We start from the raw sequence: 21,165 nt of genomic DNA, 5'->3' as shown, positions 1-21,165 counted from the left end.
AGAGCTCCATGTACCACATTCTTTCTGTGACAATGAATCAACAGACTTGACTTGAGTGTTGTTTGGGAGCACATCCTCAGTTCTGCCACCAGATGGCAGCAGAGCTCTATTTTCCACACTTTCTGTGACATCCAGCATTGCTTTTCAAAGGGAGTTTTAAACCAATGGACCAAATTTGGCACAGACATCCTTTAGGGCATCCTAATCATAAAAGCCAATCGGACCCATGCCTTCTGAAATCAGCCATTGGCCACTCAGGATCACAGTTTGGTCTTGCTATTAAATAAATCTTGTGGTTTTATAAGAGACAAGACTCTTTTCACTGTGATGAGGTGAAACATTTCACTTTTTCATCTGAACTGTGGCCTCTGCATCCTGTGACTTAAAGTGACACAGTAGAAGGCAATACGGCCAATATGCAACATTGTACAATATCAAAATGATTTCATGTTAAAAATGACAGACTCCACAACAAGTTCAACTGTTTCACTAACTCAACTTTATTATGTACAAAATACAGAAACAAAAGTAACTCATTTATTCCTTCAGCAGAGACTACTGGTGTAGAGGAAAAACTCCCTTTTACAGAAGAAAATCTCTGAGAAACCCAGGCTCAGGAGATGGGCTCCGATGCTGTGTTGTCACATTTGAATCAATTACACTCCCCGCAGGCCTGAACCCACGTGACCGATCAAAGTCACGATAGGCTGCCCTTGTAAGGGCCTTCAAGTTTGAATGTGTGTCTATATGTGCCTGTATCACTGTGGCTGCAGAGATGTGACCTCTGCAGAGGTTAAAATCCCACACACCTCACCTTTCCGGGTGCAAATTCTCTAAATAAATGTCTCATGCTGCTGCCGTCCTGCATTTCTGTGTCTGTATGTGTGTCTGTATGTGTCTGTATCACTGTGGCCGTAGAGATGTGACCTCTGCAGCGGTTAAAATCCCACACACCTCACCTTTCCGGGTGCAAATTGTCCTCTCACTTAAAAGGCTCCCAGTGGATCCACAGTTTCACTTTGGCATTGAATAAATCTTGTGTTTTCTGAGAGACAATACTCTTTTCACCGTGATGTTGTGACACGTGAGCTTTTCATCTCTTCTGTGGCCTGGGGACTTATTCTGTTAATGTCTTAATATGTGTGTCAGTGTGTTTTTGTGTCTCAGGACATCTGGAAATGTGTGTTTACAACTGTTGCACTTTGGTTTCACTCTTTTGAACAACAGACTTTTGACTTGAGTGTTGTTTGGGAGCACGTCCTCTATTTTGCCAAAAGATGGCAGTAGAGCTCCATGTACCACATTCTTTCTGTGACAATGAATCAACAGACTTGACTTGAGTGTTGTTTGGGAGCACATCCTCAGTTCTGCCATTAGGTGGCCGTGGAGCTCTATTTTCCACACTTTCTGTGGCAATGGCTCACATCAGCATTGGATGTTTTAAAATTAAAAGTGTTTTAAACTTAAGGCCTTCTACTTTTGCTCCTGCATTCATGTGTCTCTGTACGTGTGTCTGTATGTGTGCCTGTATGTGTGGTTGTATGTGGTCTGAATTCTGCATCCAGTCAAATGAACTTTTACAATGATAAATTTGGAGCTTTGCTGCTCTGTCTGTGTCCAGGGGTGTATGTGACGTTTTGTGTGGCTGAATATGTTTGTTGATGTGTTAATATGTGCCTCTGTGTGCTTTTGTGTCTCCGTACGTCTGGAAATGTGCAGCTGTGTTTTCAACTGCTGCTGTTTCAGGTCGGCCGCGCGGTTTGAGCTCGGCTTCGGCCGCGGGTCGCTCGCGGGGGCGGTGTGCCGGGGGAGGCGGTCCGCTCGAGGCGAGGGCCGATCATCGCCGCTTGCGGCTATATTTATTATTCTATTTTTACCGAAATAACCTCAAATTTGACCCCCTGAACGTGTGTGAAAACTCACCAAAATTTGCAGGGCCCTCAGAATCGCGTGAAAATTTGATATTTCATGGGTTTCATAAACGACCTCAAAAGAATGGCTCTTCACCGCCCCCGACAAAGGTCAAAATACATTGGGCCTATGGGAGGTCATGTGACACTTTTTTCATCGTACAGTCGGAAAAACCTGGCACACATCTTCTTCATGTCAGGCCAGGCAAAAAAGCTTATCGTGTCCAGGTCGTGTGACCGACAGGAAGTCCACCAGCTGGGGGTTTATCTGGAGGTCATTGAGTTCGTTGATTTTGCTCACCTCGTATTCTTTCGAACTCCTCCTTGGGCTTTTGACCGATCGAGCTCATCTTTGGCCGGCGTCACCGAGACCCATGGGGCTGCAAAAGTTATCCAAAATCTTTGAATAAGTATTACGGTTTTCCTTTGGCGGGCGCTGCAAGTTGGCCCAGGTTTTTGGCTCGCCGCCAGTTCTTCAACTTGTAATAACTCTCACACGCATGGTCGGATTGGAATCGGACCAATTGATGAATTGTAGACCCCGGGGGCCTGAGTCCAGGTGATTGAACAAAATCACTGTAGGCCCTATAGCGCCCCCTATATAACAATGTGAATATTTGCAGAAATTTGTATTAGGAAATACACATTTAGTTTGTCAGAAATGGACCAAAGTTTGCACACAAATCCTTTAGGGCATTCTGAGCAAAAAAGCCAATGACAGCCATGCTCTATTTTCCACGCTCTTGCCGTGGAGATGACACACACCCACCATTCATTTCCTAAGGGTGTTTTACATTTAAAGATGCAAATGCTGCAGCAAGATCTGCAGCTGCTGTGTTGTCACATTTGAATCAATTACACTCCCCGCAGGCCTGAACCCACATGACCGATCAAAGTCACAGCGGCAGTGGCGCTGCCTTTGTAAGGGCCTTCAAGTTTGAATGTGTGTCTGTATGTGCCTGTATCACTGTGGCCGCAGAGATGTGACCTTTGCAGCAGTGAAAATCCCACACACACCTCACCTTTCCAGGAGACTGCTGCCGTCCTGCATTTCTGTGTGTCTGTATGTGTGTCTGTATGTGTCTGTATCACTGTGGCCGTAGAGATGTGACCTCTGCAGCGGTTAAAATCCCACACACCTCACCTTTCCGGGTGCAAATTGTCCTGTCACTTAAAAGGCTCCCAGTGGATCCACAGTTTGACTTTGGCATTGAATAAATCTTGTGTTTTCTGAGAGACAATACTCTTTTCACTGTGATGTTGTGACATGTGAGCTTTTCATTTGTACTGTGGCCTTGGGATTATTCTGTTAATGTCTTAATATGTGTGTCAGTGTGTTTTTGTGTCTCAGGACATCTGGAAATGTGTGTTTACAACTGTTTAACTGTAAGTTTCTGTGCAGCGGTTTCACTGTTTTGAACAACAGACTTTTGACTTGAGTGTTGTTTGGGAGCACGTCCTCTGTTTTGCCAAAAGATGGCAGTAGAGCTCCATGTACCACATTCTTTCTGTGACAATGAATCAACAGACTTGACTTGAGTGTTGTTTGGGAGCACATCCTCAGTTCTGCCACCAGATGGCAGCAGAGCTCTATTTTCCACACTCTTTCTGTGACATCCAGCATTGCTTTTCAAAGGGAGTTTTAAACCAAAAGATGCACATGTTGTGTACTTCCACTTACTTTGTCAGAAATGGACCAAATTTGGCACAGACATCCTTTAGGGCATCCTAATCATAAAAGCCAATCGGACCCATGCCTTCTGAAATCAGCCATTGGCCACTCAGAATCACAGTTTGGTCTTGGTATTAAATAAATCTTGTGGTTTTATAAGAGACAAGACTTTTCACTGGAAATGGAAAATGGAAAATTTCACTTTTTCATCTGAACTGTGGCCTCTGCATCCTGTGACTTAAAGTGACACAGTAGAAGGCAATACGGCCAATATGCAACATTGTAAAATATCAAAATGATTTCATGTTAAAAATGACAGACTCCACAACAAGTTCAACTGTTTCACTAACTCAACTTTATTATGTACAAAATACAGAAACAAAAGTAACTCATTTATTCCTTCAGCAGAGACTACTGGTGTAGAGGAAAAACTCCCTTTTACAGAAGAAAATCTCTGAGAAACCCAGGCTCAGGAGATGGGCACTATATGCCTCAACAAGACAAAGAAAAACACTGTAAATGACAGAGTCCACAACAATTTCAACTATTTCATTAAGTCAACTTCATTATGTACAAATACAGAAACTAAAGTAACCAATTCATTCCTTGAGCACTGACTATTGGTGTAGAGGAAAAACTCCCTTTAATGGAAGAAAACCTCTGACAAAGTAGAGGAAAAACTCCCTTTAACGGAAGAAAACCTCTTGACAAAGTACAGGAAAAACTCCCTTTAACGGAAGAAAACCTCTTGGCAAAGCAGAGGAAAAACTCCCTTTAACGGAAGAAAACCTCTGACAAACCCAGGCTCAGGAGATGGGCTCTGATGCTGTGTTGTCACATTTGAATCAATTACACTCCCCGCAGGCCTGAACCCACGTGACCGATCAAAGTCACGATAGGCTGCCTTTGTAAGGGCAATCAAGTTTGAATGTGTGTCTGTATGTGCCTGTATCACTGATGTGACCTCTGCAGCGGTTAAGATCCCACACACCTCACCTCTGTGTCTCGGTACGTCTGGAAATGTGCAACTGTGCTTTCAACTGCTGCTGTTTCAGGTCGGCTGCGCGGTTTGAGCTCGGCTTCGGCCGCGGGTCGCTCGCGGGGGCGGCGGGCCGGGGGAGGCGTTTCGTTCGGGGAGGCCGTTCGCTGGGGGAGGCGGTTCGTTCGTGGACGCGGCTCGCTGGGGGACGCGGTTCGCTCGCGGGGGCGCCGCGCCGGGGGGGGCGGTCCGCTCGAGGCGAGGGCCGATCATCGCCGCTTGCGGCTATATTTTTTTATTCTTATTGTACTTCAGCTGCAGAACGTATGAGATTATTAACTTAGTAAAGAACACATGTTTCCATGTCTTATCCATTAGGCCACTGGGGTTACATAGCACCCAGTTTGAATATTGTAACCATAAAGTTCCATTACATTGTCAGCCTGGATTGAATTCAGAGCCTCTGAATCTCAAATGATTTAAGAACATTAGCAAAATATTTTGTGGTTTGACTATTACAGAGATGCATTTTTACTGGAGAATCTAGTATAAACAGTTTACTGCAACGGTAACTCCGTCTACTTACATTCTAATGTTACTGCACTGATTCATAATCTGTCACCATTTAACCACCACATGAACATAATTCAAGTTAAACTGAGCTCTGCCCTATAACTGTGTATATAACTGTTGTATGACCTGCATAAAATCTAAATCTCAGTATTTCCTGTTTGACATAGATTTGTGTCCATGATGGTCCATGATGGTGTTGATTGTTCTGGTCACTGAATCAATGGCACTGACCCTACATCATTTTGTACCTTTTTTATTTTGGAACAGATTTTTAGAGATTGACTTTTACTGGAGAATTTAGTTCACTGAACAGGAGCTGACAAACATGAATCCTTTATGAAACAGGAGAATGGAGAGAGGAGACAGGAAGGAAACAGAGACAGTCCTTCTAAACTTTCCAGACTCAAGACCTAAAATTTGTTCTTACATGTTCCTGTCTATATGAAATATAAATATAATAGAAATAAAAATATATATAAAAACTCAGACAATGTAGAAAAATGCTATTTTAACTTTATTTTGCCACAGGTGGTGCTTAGTTGGTTAAAGTGTCTGTCTAGTAAACAGGAGACCTTGGCTTCAAATCCCAGCAGTGCCTCAATGTTAACAAATGATAAACAGGTTAATGCCTAATTTTCTGTTACCATGCACTGACATAACACTGCAAGTAGGAAATGCTGCAAAACATGTTTACAGAAATAGTTCCTGTTGCTAGCTTGTGACATCTGAGCAAATCCAGCTTTTTCTAAATAGCCATGTTACTGCTCTTTTGTCCCTCTAGACACTCTTTTTTATACTAATATACTTACACATTTTTATAGTTATTTTATAGTCCTGACAAGACAACTTTGTTGTGGAGCAGTGTCTGTACTGTACTCTATCACCATGTCTTTCATCAGAGGTGGAGTCACATACAGTCATGTGAATCCCCTAAAGAAAGGGTTAGGTGTTAGAAGGTGTTTCTGTGTCATTAAATAAACATAGATCAGTGACTGTATCATAAATGACTATTGTCAGTTGTTTCCAAATTGAAACAGCATTGACAAAGTGGAACTTCCACATATACATTATTAACCTTAAACACCAGCTGTTCTGGTATTTGCTGAACACACTCCACAGCATTTGGGTAGTCTAAGGAGATGCTTGGCTCTAGAGTAATGTTAGGCTTATTGCTCCTGTCTGTCCATAGTGACACCTCAGAACATGGTCAGAGGCAAAGTAAATCTTACTATTGAGTTCAACGTTCTGATTAAGCGTCAAGTTTCTATTTTGAAACAGGTACCACCCAACATAGGGCTGAAACCCATGGCCCTGAGATTACCAGAGAGAATCATGCTCTACCACCTGAGATAATCAGGCATAAGACATGTGCTTTGCGCACTGTAATCAAGGTCATGACTTAACACTGTCATCCAGACTTGGAAATAATTTTGTATTTTAAAAAACAGCTAAAATGAAGAGCAGAGTGGTGCAGCAGAAGCGTGCTGGGCCCATAACCCAGAGGTTGATGGATAGAAATCATCTCTTGCTACACCTCAATGTTGCAAATGTGCTGCTGCATATCTCTGTTGAACTTGTTAAGTATGATGGGCTCTTCATCCTCTCTGGTCCGTCCTTGTAACTAAACAAGCACATTACTCAGTATACAGTATTGTTCAAAATAATAGCAGTACAATGTGACTAACCAGAATAATCCAGGTTTTTAGTATATTTTTTATTGCTACATGGCACACAAGTTACCAGTAGGTGCAGCAGATTCTCAGAAAACAAACAAGACCCAGCATTCATGATATGCACGCTCTTAAGGCTGTGCAATTGGGCAATTAGTTGAAAGGGGTGTGTTTAGGTTAGTCAAATTGTACTGCTATTATTTTGAACAATAATGTACGTGAATTCTGCATTAATGTTGAAACTGTAAAATGAGTATTCAATGTGTAGTTTGTGTCTTCACTTTAACCTCATAACTATAACCATTTAAGACTAAATAACAACTTTCTCGATGAGAATGTGATTCCAACCCACGATGCAGAGCATAGTGGATTAGGAGTCCATCACCTTAACCACTTGGTCACCTCATCAGAGTGCTGCTGCTCAAAGTAAATTATCTGTGCAGAACTCCTAGAAGAACTTCCAGCTGATCTTACTATGGTTGGGATCTGTTCAAGAACCCAGCTTTAAGGACATAGTTATTGTGCCAAAGGACTTCACTAGTCTCTTTTGGTTTCACACTGACTGTCTAAACAAAGCACAATACATATGACTGCACATAATTTCATATGAACATTAACAGGAAGACCTGTGTGAGGTTTGAACTCACACCCTTCAAATTATGATACTGACACAATGACACACAGATGGGAAGAAACTACTACTTACTTTAAGGTGTTTGGGGGACTGTCTCTGTAGATTTAACTGTGGCGAGACCATCAGGCTGTTTATTCTTGGGTTGGGTCACAGCCAACATTGGTAAGCTCAGGCTGTTTTCTGCAACTGAGATGCACTTTAATGTTTTGTATCAATTCTAAAATACTGCAGGTTCTACCATGGAACTAGCACGTCAGACAGCAAAGAAACAGCTACTTACCTGTCCCTGCCATCAGAGGGCAAGAGGTAAATCCTTCTAGAACTGGTGCCATTGAAGTTATAGGACCTCCATGCTCTAACCATAACCCTAAGTGTGTGGCAGTGGAGCAGATTCTAGAGCAACTGGTTGGGCAGAGCTGGAGAGAGACTGGAGCAGTTTACTGTTGATAAGCTGCTTTGGAGTTACAGTTAAGTCTCTATGTCCAGTTGTTCCTTGTACCTGGAGACATAACTGTACCATTAATAAACAAGTGGACCTCCATCATCAAGCTTTCAGACCATGATCAGCTACCTTCATCTTTTTCATAGAAATCACAAAAACACTTGACTCTTCTTAGCTTCAGTCCATGTCAAGTTTTCCACTCACTCCAAATTTTCCTTCTGCTGCAGTTTAAAAGACAGGTACTTTAACCTTAACTAAATTAACTAAACTTGACCTTAACCTAATTCTAATGTGTAAAGCGAATCACTTTGTCTTGCAAGCGTATCGTGTTGTGTGTGTTGCATAGTTCGTCTACAGACTAGCAACAGACTAGCTATAGTTTAACACACCTAAAAACTAACTAAACTCTAAACAATTCATTAACTGCTACATTCCGGTACTAGTCAAGTACCTTTCTATTTTGACCGGTATTTAGTGCTATTTCCTGACTTAGCGTTCGTTAGCCTACCGGTTAGCTTAGCTAGCTAGTTAGCTTAGCTAACATGGCCTCTCCCTCTCTCTCTCTTTCTTGCTCAGTGTGCCACATGTTTAGTTATTCCTCTGCCTCCTTTAGCGATAATGATACCTGTAATAAGTGTAAGGTTCTGTTAGCCTTGGAGGCGAGGATCACTGATTTGGAAGCGCGCCTCCGCACCTTCGAACAAAAGCCAGCTAGCCTAGCCCCGTTAGCTGGTGTGGAGCCACCGAGCTCAGGGTCTGTTAGCGGTCCAAGGGCAGCTCCGGAGCAGCCTGGAGAATTAGCCTGGGCGACGGTCCGATGGAAACGTACTCCTAAGCAGAAGCCCACGGCTCATCACCTGCCTGTTCATGTTTCTAATAGATTTTCCCTGCTCAGCGACACACCCGCTGAGAAACCGACTCTGATAATTGGCGATTCCATAGTCAGGAACGTGAAAATAGAGACACCAGCGACCATAGTCAAATGTATTCCTGGGGCCAGAGCGGGCGACATCGAGTCAAATCTGAAGCTGCTGGCTAAGGCTAATCGTAAATATGGGAAAATTGTTATTCACGTCGGCAGCAATGACACCCGATTACGCCAATCGGAGGTCACTAAAATTAATGTTGAGTCGGTGTGTAACTTGGCTAAATTAATGTCGGACTCCGTAGTTTTCTCTGGACCCCTCCCCAATCTGACCAGCGATGACATGCTTAGCCGCATGTCGTCGTTCCGTCGTTGGCTGTCTAGGTGGTGTCCAGCAAACGATGTGGGCTTCATAGACAATTGGGCCACTTTCTGGGGAAAACCCGGTCTGGTAGCGAGAGACGGCATCCATCCCACTTTGAATGGTGCAGCTCTCATCTCTAGAAATTTGGCCGAGTTTATTAGCCGACCTAAAGCCTGACAATCCAGGGTGGGGACCGGGACGCAGAGACTCAGTCTAAAACGCCTCTCTGCAGTTTCCTTAGAGCCGCCGCCCCCCTCAAACCACATAGAGACTGTGTCTGCCCCTCGAACATATAAATCAAATAAATCAGAAGTTAACAGAAGAGGAGTTATTCATAAAAACTTAATAAAAATTAAGACCACTCCTCTTATTGAACAGAAAAACAGAACTGTCAAATGTGGACTATTAAATATTAGGTCCCTTTCATCTAAATCTTTGTTAGTAAATGATTTGATAACTGATCACCAAATTGACCTACTTTACTGAAACCTGGTTACAGCAGGATGAATATGTCAGTCTGAATGAATCAACCCCCCTCAGTCATAAAAATTATCATGTTCCTCGAAGCACAGGTCGAGGTGGAGGAGTAGCTGCAATCTTCCAGTCAAACTTATTATTAAACTTTCATCCTCAGAACAGTTATAACTCATTTGAGAGCCTCATTCTTAGTCTCTCACATCCAAACTGGAAAACACAAAAACCAGTTCTACTTGTCATTGTGTACCGTCCACCTGTCCCTTACTCAGAGTTTTTAACTGAATTCCCTGACTTTCTGTCTGATTTAGTGCTTAGATCAGATAAAGTCATTATAGTGGGAGATTTTAACATTCATGTAGATGTTGAAAATAACAGCCTCAGCATTGCATTTAATTCTATATTAGATTCAATTGGTTTCATTCAAAATGTTAATAAACCCACCCACTGTTTCAATCACACCCTTGATCTTGTTCTGACCTATGGCATCGAAATTGAACATCTAATAGTTTTTCCCCCAAATCCTGTTTTGTCAGATCATTCTTTAATAACTTTTGAATTTAAGATGATGGATCATGCAGCTTTTGGAAGAAAATTCCACTACAGCAGATGTTTATCCGACAACGCTGTTAATAAATTTAAGAAAATGATTCCATCTTTATTTACATCTATGCCAAGTATAAACATAGTGGAGGGCAGCTGCTTCAATCCCATTCCCTACCAAATTGATCATGTTGTTGACAGCGCTGTAACCTCACTGCGTGAAATGCTTGATTCTGTAGCCCCTCTGAAAAAGAAGTTAGTGAATCAGAGAAGACTAAGCCCATGGTATAATTTACATATTCGTACCTTAAAGCAGGCATCACGAAGGCTGGAAAGGAAGTGGCGTTCCACAAACTTAGAGGAAATTTTTCTAGCCTGTCTACTAACATATAACAAAAGCTCTCCGTAAAGCCAGAACTGCATACTATTCATCACTAATCGAGGAAAATAAGAACAATCCCAGGTTTCTTTTCAGCACTGTAGCCAGGCTGACAAAAAGTCACAGCTCTGTTGAGCCCAGTGTTCCCTTAGCTGTCAGCAGTGATGAATTTATGAGTTTCTTTACAAATAAAATCACAACTATTAGAGATAAAATTCAGCAGATGCTTCCTATACCTGCAACAAATGAATCTTCTACTACAGTAGCTCTTGAATCATCTGTAGGACCTCAGTTATGTTTAGACTGCTTCTCTCCCATAGATCTCTCTGAATTTACATCAGTAGTTGCTTCATCGAAATCATGAACGTGTCTCTTAGACCCCATCCCGACTAGACTGCTTAAAGACACCCTGCCATTAATCAATTCATCTTTATTGGACTTGGTAAATTTATCTCTAGTATCAGGCTACGTACCACAGGCCTTTAAGACTGCAGTAATCAAACCTTTATTCAAAAAGCCTAGTCTTGATCCAGGAGTCTTAGCTAATTATAGACCAATATCCAACCTGCCATTTATTTCTAAAATCCTAGAAAAAGCTGTTGCTAAGCAGCTATCAGACCACTTACAAAGGAATGAAGTATTTGAAGATTTTCAATCAGGATTTAGAGCACATCATAGTACAGAAACAGCACTGTTGAAAGTTACCAACGATCTTCTCTTAGCCTCAGATAATGGACTTGTTTCAATACTTGTCCTCCTAGACCTTAGTGCAGCATTCGACACCATTGACCACAACATCTTATTACAGAGACTGGAGCATGTGATTGGTATCAGAGGAACAGCGTTAAAGTGGTTCCAATCCTATTTATCGGACAGATTCCAGTTTGTTCATGTCCATGATGAACCTTCCACACGAACAAAAGTTAGTTATGGAGTTCCACAAGGCTCCGTGCTAGGACCGATTCTGTTCACCCTGTACATGCTTCCTTTATAATATATATTATTAGGAAGCACTCTATTAATTACCACTGCTATGCAGATGACACTCAGTTATATCTATCTATGAAACCTGTTAACACAAACCAGTTAACCAGACTTCAAGCCTGTCTAACTGACATAAAGGCCTGGATGACCAGTAACTTTTTACTTTTAAACTCGGAGAAAACAGAAGTCATTATATTTGGGCCAAAAAATCTCAGAAATAACTTTTCTCAAATAATAGCTACTCTAGATGGCATAACCCTGGCCTCTAGCACTACTGTAAAAAACCTTGGAGTTATTTTTGACCAGGACATGTCCTTTAACTCACACATAAAACAAATCTCTAGAACTGCATTCTTTCACCTGCGCAACATTTACAAAATTAGGAACATCCTGTCTCAAAATGATGCAGAAAAACTAGTCCATGCATTTGTTACCTCAAGGCTAGATTACTGTAACTCATTACTATCTGGATGTCCCAATATCTCCATAAAAAGCCTCCAATTAATCCAGAATGCCGCAGCTAGAGTCCTGACAGGAACTAGCAGGAGAGATCATATTTCTCCTATATTGGCTTCTCTTCATTGGCTCCCTGTAAAATACAGAATAGAATTTAAAATCCTTCTTCTCACAATCAAATCCCTTCATAATCAAGCTCCTTCATACCTTAAAGACCTCATAGTACCATATTATCCCAATAGACCACTTCGCTCTCAGAGTGCAGGTCTACTTGTGGTTCCCAGAGTTTCCAAAAGCAGAATGGGAGGCAGAGCCTTTAGTTATCAAGCTCTTCTCCTATGGAACCAGCTCCCAGCCTGGGTTCAGGAGGCAGACACTCTCTATACTTTTAAGGCTAGACTTAAAACCTTCCTCTTTGACAAAGCGTATAGTTACGGCTGGCTTCAGGCAACCCTGAACCATCCCTTAGTTATGCTGCTATAGGCCTAGACTGCCCGAGGACCATCAGTGCACTGAGCTCCCCTACCCTAACCCCCCCCCCCTTTCCCTTCCCCTCCCCTCCCCTCTCTTCTCTCCTCCCACCTCATGTATATTCCACCATTGAATCTTACTAACCTTGTGCTCTCTCTCTCCCCTAGTTTGTGCTCTCTCCCTCTCTCTCTATTCTCTCTGTACCTTCTGCAGGTGTCCCTGGTCCTGGACCTGTATATCGCTGATGTGCAGTTACTGGTCCCACCAACCTGCAGTGTCTATTTGTTGTTTATTGTTGCTGTTCTTTTCTCTCTCCTCTGGAGGTTTTTTCTTCCGTTAAAGGGAGTTTTTTCCTCTCCACTGTCGCCAAGTGCTTGCTCATAAGGGAATTGTTGGGTTTTTAGTTTTAGTTTTTGTAAAGTGCCTTGAGATGATTTGTATTGTGATTTGGCGCTATACAAATAAAATTGAATTGAATTGAATTAAATTACCCTAGATCTAGGTTTTTGCAGCTAGTAAGTCGCTATTAACACACTTTAACCTGCACTTATGTGCTAGGAAATAATTTTTTAAGTAAACTTTTTAAAAACATTTTTTTTGTTTCAAATATATCAAAATAAACTGATCAACTGCTGTACAGGCAAGTTGTTGTGACTGAGTGGTTACGGTGATGGATTAGAAATCCAGTGGGTTCTCCCTGTGCAGGTTTGAAACCTGCTGACAATAAGTTGTTGTGGGTAACTCATCCCACCAGTGCTTGATACACTTGGTGGACTATGAGGATTAAACAACTGTGCTGTTTGTTCAGGTAGGAAAGTTTACTGTTGACATTATGTTTGCTCCAAATTGAAGGGAACACACTCTCAGGTTACATCAGTGTAAACAGCACCATCATGTGGCCACATTATAGTATTGACATATACGTTATTAAAAAAGGGAAAAAACGAGCTGGATTTGTTCAGGATGTCTGCCATCAAAGGACTCACAGAGCAGCCAGGTGTTCAACTACTACATAGATCCAGAAACTGACACCATACCACACATCATGTATCATCAGAGCTTGTTTTTACATTCATCCATCCAATGTCAGTAGATACATAGGACACCAAACCAAAACCACATTCCTTCAAGCCAGAGTTGAACCAGCAACCTAAGGATAACTGATACACTAACTTACAGTCCTCCGCTCTACCAATTGAGCTATTGAAAGAAGCACACAGTGGTTTGGTGTTGAACTTTTCCACACACTTACAATACATATGACCACATTATTTCAGATGAACATTAACAAGACCTGTGTCAGGTTTCAAGTCTCAGTTGAGGTGTGGGTTCAAATCCCACCACTGCCATTATGCTGTCCTAGTTCTTCCAGCATTAGTGTGAGCTTTAAGACAATGACACCAACTTGTGAAAACTCAATAGAAACATCGTTGTTTGAAGCTCCAAAGCATAAAATCCAAAAAGTCATGTCATCATGCTGTACACATAACCATTAGGTTGATAGGTCCATCTGTGTCCATCTTCTGCTACTGCTGGATGAAGTGAAGTGTAAGATACTCGGTCAGTACAGCTGCACTAGTCTATGTTGATGTAAGTAAGTAAGTAAGTTTTCTGTATGATGGGCTTCATGTACAACAAATGTAATTATTAGAATAGAGTTGTCCCTACACCTTGTTCAGTCAACCGGGTGCCTGTGTCAGACTGATCTGCATGTAGGTTTTTCTGAATGTAACAGTTCGTATATATAAATATAAACCTAAATATAAATACAAACACTGTGAAACAGGATTTGTGAGATTTTATATGAAAGACAGCAGGCCCCTATGTTACTGCTATGTTGATACTTGTTGGTGTTTCTTGGTTAGTGTGTAAGAAGTTCTGGGTTCAAATCTCAGATGAGCCCTTTCTTGTTGGAACAGTAGCAAATGTTGTAAGGACCTTGGAATCTTTGTATCTTTTCTTGTGGTGCCCTGCACATCTAGTCTCTGTTAAAAAGCAGGACATAAAATAAGTTTTTATGGCAAATCATCTTGTAAAGCTTATGGTGTTGCACTTGTTCCTTGGACCTGGAGACGTAACTGAGCCATTAATAAAACAGGTGGACTGGTTTCTCCAGTTTACATCAGTGTAAACAGCACCATCCTGTCGCCAAATTACAGTATTGACAAATAAATTATAAAAACAACGAAAAAAGATAAACACAAATAAAACACAGCCCTGAACATAAAATCAGTAAAAATTTAACAATTCAATTAAAGATATTTTAATATTGAAATTGAAAAAAATTCCACTATGATTAACCACAAACTGTGAGCTCTGCAGCCAGAAAGCAGCAGGAGCTACAGAACACGTATGCTTCAAGATCTCTGTGGCTTTATTTGTCATGTGAAAATGAGCGGTCATTGAAGTCTGCCTCTGTGGCAATACTTGTCTATACATCTGTTGTTAAACAGACCATGGAGCTGGATGAGGAGAGGACAAGTTTTCTCTCGTGCTCGTGCTCGTGCTCGTGCAAAGTGCTGGTGTTGCTGTGCTATGTCAACAAAACGTACAGCTCTCTGAAAAACGTTTATACTGAACCTCTTCCACAAACGAGTCTTTTCCAACTTTGCTATAGCTGCTATGATTTTATGAAACTGTAGTATTCGGCAGGGCAGCACGGTAGCTGAGTGGTTAGCACTGTTGCCTCACAGCAAGAAGGTTGTGGGTTTGCAACCCAGCCTTTTTGTGTGGAGTTTGCATGTTCTCCCTGTGCTTGCAGGGGTTTACTCGAGGTACTCCGGTTTCCTCCCAGAGTCCAAAAACATGCATGTTAGGTTGATTGGTGAATCTAAATTGCCCGTAGGAGTGAATGTGTGAGGTTGTCTGTCTTTGTGTGTCTCTATGTGGCCCTGTGATGGACTGGTGACCTGTCGAGGGTGTACCCCTGCCTTCCACTGGTTCATGTCCCTGGTTCATGAAAAAGTGGGTATAGAAAATGGATGTAGTAGACCAATTAAGGAGCCAAATATGACTGTTGAAAGCACACAGTGGATACATAGCAATATAGACAGAAACATTTGAATTAAGGAACTGACCCCCTGTTATAAAACAACCATAGGTAACACATCCGTTGATGTAAAATGTTGATGCATATTTGTCATCAGTGTCATCAATGAAACAAAGTAAATGCAGCAGCCCTAAGATTTTATCCATGATGACTGCAAGTGTTGAGCAAAACCAGTTTGTGTGCCTCTAACTAAGAAAGTAGAAGGAATATATAAATAGTTTATGAACCCAGAAACACCAGGGTTCTAAAACTAATTTTCTATTAGTAAAAATGTGGAGGCAGTTTGTGTTAATAAAGACTCACACACCAGAGAAATGTCTTTCTGAATTTTATTTACACACTTACTGACATCCAGCTACATCAAGTGAGGAAGATCATGTCAGAGTGGGATTTTTACACCACATTTCCCCTTTGAGCATTTCAGTGAATTTTGTAATACATCATCCATGACCTGAATAACTATTTAAGACAAACTGAACAACCACCACCAGTTTGAACAAGTGACTTAATCCATTATAACCACATCATCAATTAATACTTCAAATCAGAACAAGAATTGAAACAGAGAAATATACTAGATAAAACTCACAATAGCAAATAATTATATAAAGTAAGAATAAAAGTTTAGAAAATATCACATTACATGTCTGCATGTCACAGCATTCAAAGGTAATAAAACAGTAAATAAACTAAACTTATTTTCATTAGTAGATTAAAGGAATTTATGAAACAGTGATAATGAGTCTTAAGTTAAAAAATAACAAATTGGTAAATGGTCTTAAACTTGTAGTGGACCTAAGGCAGGAGTGTGTTCATATTCCAGGACAGAGAAAGGAACATTATTCTTTATCACTGTCAGATGAACTCCCTACCCAGTGCAGCAAGACAAAAAGACAGAGAGACAGACCTAGTTTTTATTCTTTATTGCTCGCAAACTACAGTGTGATATAGAAGCTGTGCTATTGTTTATCTCTCACTCATCCTTGTATGTCTGTGTAGATTCTCACTAAGTGCTTAGCCCACACACCTAGTTTTTGTAGAGTTTTTGAGGATTTACAGATTCGCTGACTCCTCAAGACCCTCTCGCTCTGAGGAGAAAGACCCTAAGAAAGAGAGCACCTACAGAACAGTGAGGCAGAAATTGCTTTTATTGCCTATGTGGAGGAGAGTCCCAAACACATCCGCCCGATATGTGGTTGCCCTGTAGCCAACAGCTCACCTCCAGCTGACCATCTCACATCAAAAAACTCTATGGGACAGCCCTGCAGCAACCAGACGGAGAGCGACGAAAGGCGAACGGATTCCAGGCCTGCAGCCGAGAACTTCGGGGAATGCCAATGCTGGTTGTCTCACACTAATCTCAGTTGGTCTCTGTAGATACTTACAGTTTCCTCCTAAACTGCTGTTTAGACCTCAGACTCAAACACAGAACATGAACTAATTTCAAGATTTCTTTTTCTCCACTGCAAACAACCTATGGTTATACTGTTACAATATTTTGTTAATTCATCTAGTTTCTCTGACCAGTTCTCCCTCTGTTTCCCCCTATGTAAATAGCATGTATCTACCATGTAAATAGTTGAATAAATCTTAAAAAGGCATCTGTGACTGGCATCATCTATGTTATTTCACACAGTAAATATGTCACTGAATCAGGGAACTCTCACTGACTGTAGACTGATATCCTGTAGTACTCATTAATTGACTGGTTGATCTGCCATCAAAGGATCTGGTGCTCCAAAATTAGGATTAACAAATTAGCTCCAAAAGTATTCAGCCCCCCTGAGTCAATACTTTGTGGAACCCCCTTTTGCTGCAATTACAGCTGCAAGTCTTTTGGGGTATGTCTCTACCAGAGTCACCATGGGTCTATTGGCTGCATCTCTGCTCAGTGCTCTCCTTGTTCGGCCTGTTAGTTTAGGTGGACGACCATGTCTCGGTAGGTTTGCAGTTGTGCCATACTCTTTCCATTTGTGGATGATGGACTGAACAGTGAGATGTTCAAAGCTTGGGAAATCTTTTTATAGCCTAACCCTGCTTTAAATTTCTCCACAACTTTATCCCTGACCTGTCTGGTGTGTTCCTTGCACTTCATGATGCTGTTTGCTCCCCAATATTCTCTTAACAAACCACAGAGGCTGTCACAGAACAGCTGTATTTGTACTGAGATTAAATTACACACAGGTGGACTCTATTTAGTCATTAGGTCAACATTCGATCAGTCAGCAATCATCAGGCAACTTCTGAAGGCAATTGGATGCGCTCAGAGAAAAGGGGGCTGAACACTTTTGCACACTGCACTTTTCAGTTTTTTATCTGTAAAAAAAAAAAAAAAAAAAAATTGAACTCATGTATAATTTTCTTTCTACTTTACAATTGTATGCCACTTTTTGTTGGTCTTTCACTTAACATTCCAATAAAATATATTTATGTTTGTGGTCATAATGTGAGAAAATGTGGAAAAGTTCAAGGGGTATGAATACTTTTGCAAGCCACTGTATATTTAATTTCACTACATTGTAGAGAGCTTTTAAACTTTGCCAATTCGCCCATCCGCTCACACACCGATGGAACTGCCGCCAGGGGCAACTTGGGTTGGGTTTTCTTGACCAAAGACACTAAAATAATAATAATAATAATACATTTTATTTCATGGCACCTTTCACAGTCTCAAGGTCACCTTACAGAGAGAAAAAGGAAGCATACAGCATGAAATACATAGAGTGCATTAAAACAATGATAACAACAATACATAAACAGAGGGCCAAAATGTAAAAGCAAAAGTGTAGAGTATCTAGGAAGTGGGCGATGTACAGTAAAAGTAAATTGAAACACAGAAACCCAGATGACAGAACAACAAATATGAAACAATATGAAATAGGTGGAGGGTGGTAGAACATCACGGGCTGCTTTGAGAGAGTTAGGTGGAAAACGCTATACGGAACAGATGCGTTTTGAGTGATGATTTAAAAGTTGATAAGTCTGGAGGCGACCAGATGCGATGAGGGAGAATGTTCCAAAGGCAGGGCGCAGTGTGGCTGAAGGATCTAGCGCCCATGGTGGCCAGGCGCGCTGTAGGGGTGCAGAGGAGAGTGGAACTGGATGAGCAGAGAGTACGAGGCGGAGAATAGATATGAAGTAGATCAGTGATGTATGGTGGGGCAATAGAGTGGAGGGCTTTGTAGGTGAGAAGGAGGATTTTATAGTTTATACGGAAGGGCACAGAGCCAGTGAAGTTGTTTAAGGACAAGGATGATATGATGTGAGGATGGAGTTCTGATGATGATTCGGGCAGCAGAGTTCTGGACAAGTTGGAGTTTGAGAAGTGATTTGAGAGGAAGACCAGTGAGGAGTGAGTTACAGTAATCCAAACGAGAGGTGACAAAGGCATTAACGAGTATGGCCGCGCTATCGGTGGAGAGTGAAGAACGGATGCGGTTTGTGTTACGGAGATGGGAGTAGGCCGACCGGGTAGTGGTATTGATATGCTGAGTGAAGGAGAGAGTACCGTCTAGGATGACACCCAGGCTTTTAACTTGGGGGGGGGGGGGAGGACAGTATTGTTATCAAGTTGAATGGAGAAGGTGCTGGTTTTAGAAAGGATGGATGTGGTACCCACGAGAATTTCAGTTTTATTGGGGTTGAGTTTCAAGAAGTTATGGGTGAACCAGGATTTGATATTATGTAAGCAGGTAAGAAGGGAGGGAGGGGGGAGGGTAGAAGATGGAGCAGCAGAGAGGTAGAGCTGGGTGTCATCTGCATAACAGTGGAAAGTGGTGTTACGTTGCCTAAATATATTACCGAAGGAGAAAAATAATAAAGAGGAGGGGCCCCAGGACAGAGCCCTGAGGCACGCCACAACTGACAGTAGAGGGCTGGGAGTGGACGTTCTGGAGATGGACGGACTGGGTGCGGTCAGAGAGGTAGGAGGTGAAACCATGAGAGGACCGAGCCAGCTATGCCGATGGAAGCAAGGTGATGGAGGAGAATATTGTGTGAGATGGTGTCAAAAGCTGCAGTTAGGTCAAGGAGGATGAGGATGGAGACAAGGCCAGAGTCTGTGGCTAATAGGAGATCATTGGTAATTTTGACCAGGGCAGTTTCAGTGCTGTGAAGTTGGCGAAAACCAGATCGGAAGTGTTCGTATAGGCTATTGGCGGAAAGGTGGGTATGGACCTGGTGGTGAACAACTTTTTCGAGAATTTTGGAAAGGAACGGGAGATTGGAGATAGGGTGGAAGTTGTTAAGGTCGGCAGGATCGAGACCAGGTTTTTTTAGAATTGGTGTGATGATGGCTGTCTTGAGTGATGGGGGTACGATACCAGAATTGAGGGAAGTGTGAATAATGTGGGTAAGATGAGGAAGGAGAGAGGGGAGACAGAGCTTGACAAGGTTGGTTGGTAGGGGGTCGAATTTGCAGGTTGAGGGTTTGGATTTGAGGATCAGAGAAGAGATAACCGTGATGGGTGGAATAATAAAACTCGAAAGCAGGGAGGATACTGATAGACAGGGTAGGGTACAGTGGAGACAGTTCGCAGTATCACAGATGGGGGGAAATTGCTGGTGTATATTTTTGATTTTTGATGAGAAGAAATCCAGGAAGTTATTGCACAAGGTGGTGGAGAGTGAGGGGAAGAGAGGAGTATCGGGAGGGCCCAATAAATTTTTGACAGTGGAGAAGAGGGAACGCTTGGAGCCAGAGGCGGATGCAATAAGAGAGGCATAGAAGTCAGATTTTGTTTGAGTAATGGTTTGCTTGTACTTCAGTATATGGTTTAGGTATAAGTCCTTGTGGGTGGATGAACCGGTTTTTTTTGAAGAGACGTTCAAGGGTTTGAGGAGGCGGAGTTCGGGTGTGTACCATGGAGCAGAGTGCGAAAAGGAGACAGCTCTAGTTTTGAGTGGGGCGAAGGTGTCGAGTAGATTACGTAGCTCACGGTTGAAATTGGATAACATGTTGGAGAGGGACGGTGTATAATTAGTACATGAAAGGTTACTGAGAGCAGCAGAGAAGGAGGGGAGGTCGATGTTCTTTAAGTTACGGAAGGTGATGGTGCGGGAGAGGTGGGTTTTGAAGAGAGGTAGTTTGGAGTTAAAGCAGACTAGTTTGTGGTCTAAGAATAAGGTGTCGAGGGTAGTACATGACTGAGCTGTGATGCCAGAGCAGCAGACTAAGTCGAGGGTGTGTTGGGGAGGTGATATATTGTTGGAGCCCAAAGCTGTCCAGACAGGAAATGAAGTCTTTTGTTGTGGTGTTGTTGGGATTCTCGAAGTGGATGTTAAAATCACCAAGAAGAATTATGTTGGCTGACAGAGAGATGAGGTTAGCTAGAAGATCAGACAGTTCGTCCAGGAAGGTCGGGTTAGGTTTAGGTGGGCGGTAGATGGTGGCCAGGAAGGTTGATGTGTGACCGTGAATACGTGCTATGAGAGCTTCAAAGGACTGGAAGGTGACAGTGGGGTGGATGGATATTTTGTATTTAAGGTTGAACAGTATGGCGAGGCCACCGCCGCGTCCCAAGAGGCATGGATGAGTGAGATATGTGAAACCAGGAGGAATAGATTGATTAAGTTCAGTGAAGTCGTTGGGCTGCTGCCAGGTTTCAGTTAAGCACAGGATGTCGAGATTGTGTTTAAGAATAATGTCAAGGATGAGGAATGCTTTTTGAGAGAGGGAGCGAACGTTAAGTAGCCCAAAAT

At 42.1% G+C, this 21,165-nt stretch overlaps 1 non-coding gene across 1 annotated transcript; it reads right to left on the bottom strand.

The window, feature by feature from the left end:
• Positions 1–13,538: 13,538 nt before the first annotated feature.
• On the bottom strand, positions 13,539–13,626 carry trnay-gua (transfer RNA tyrosine (anticodon GUA)). Its single transcript is given in 2 exon segments — positions 13,539–13,574; positions 13,590–13,626. It is a non-coding gene; the product is annotated as a tRNA-Tyr (tRNA).
• Between the last annotated feature and the right edge of the window lie 7,539 nt (positions 13,627–21,165).

The sequence above is a fragment of the Mastacembelus armatus genome, unplaced genomic scaffold (genome assembly GCF_900324485.2).
Source record: "Mastacembelus armatus unplaced genomic scaffold, fMasArm1.2, whole genome shotgun sequence".
NCBI classification, from domain to species: domain Eukaryota; kingdom Metazoa; phylum Chordata; class Actinopteri; order Synbranchiformes; family Mastacembelidae; genus Mastacembelus; species Mastacembelus armatus.
Note: the sequence above shows the minus strand (reverse complement) of the source record. Positions and strands in the feature narration are given on the sequence as shown.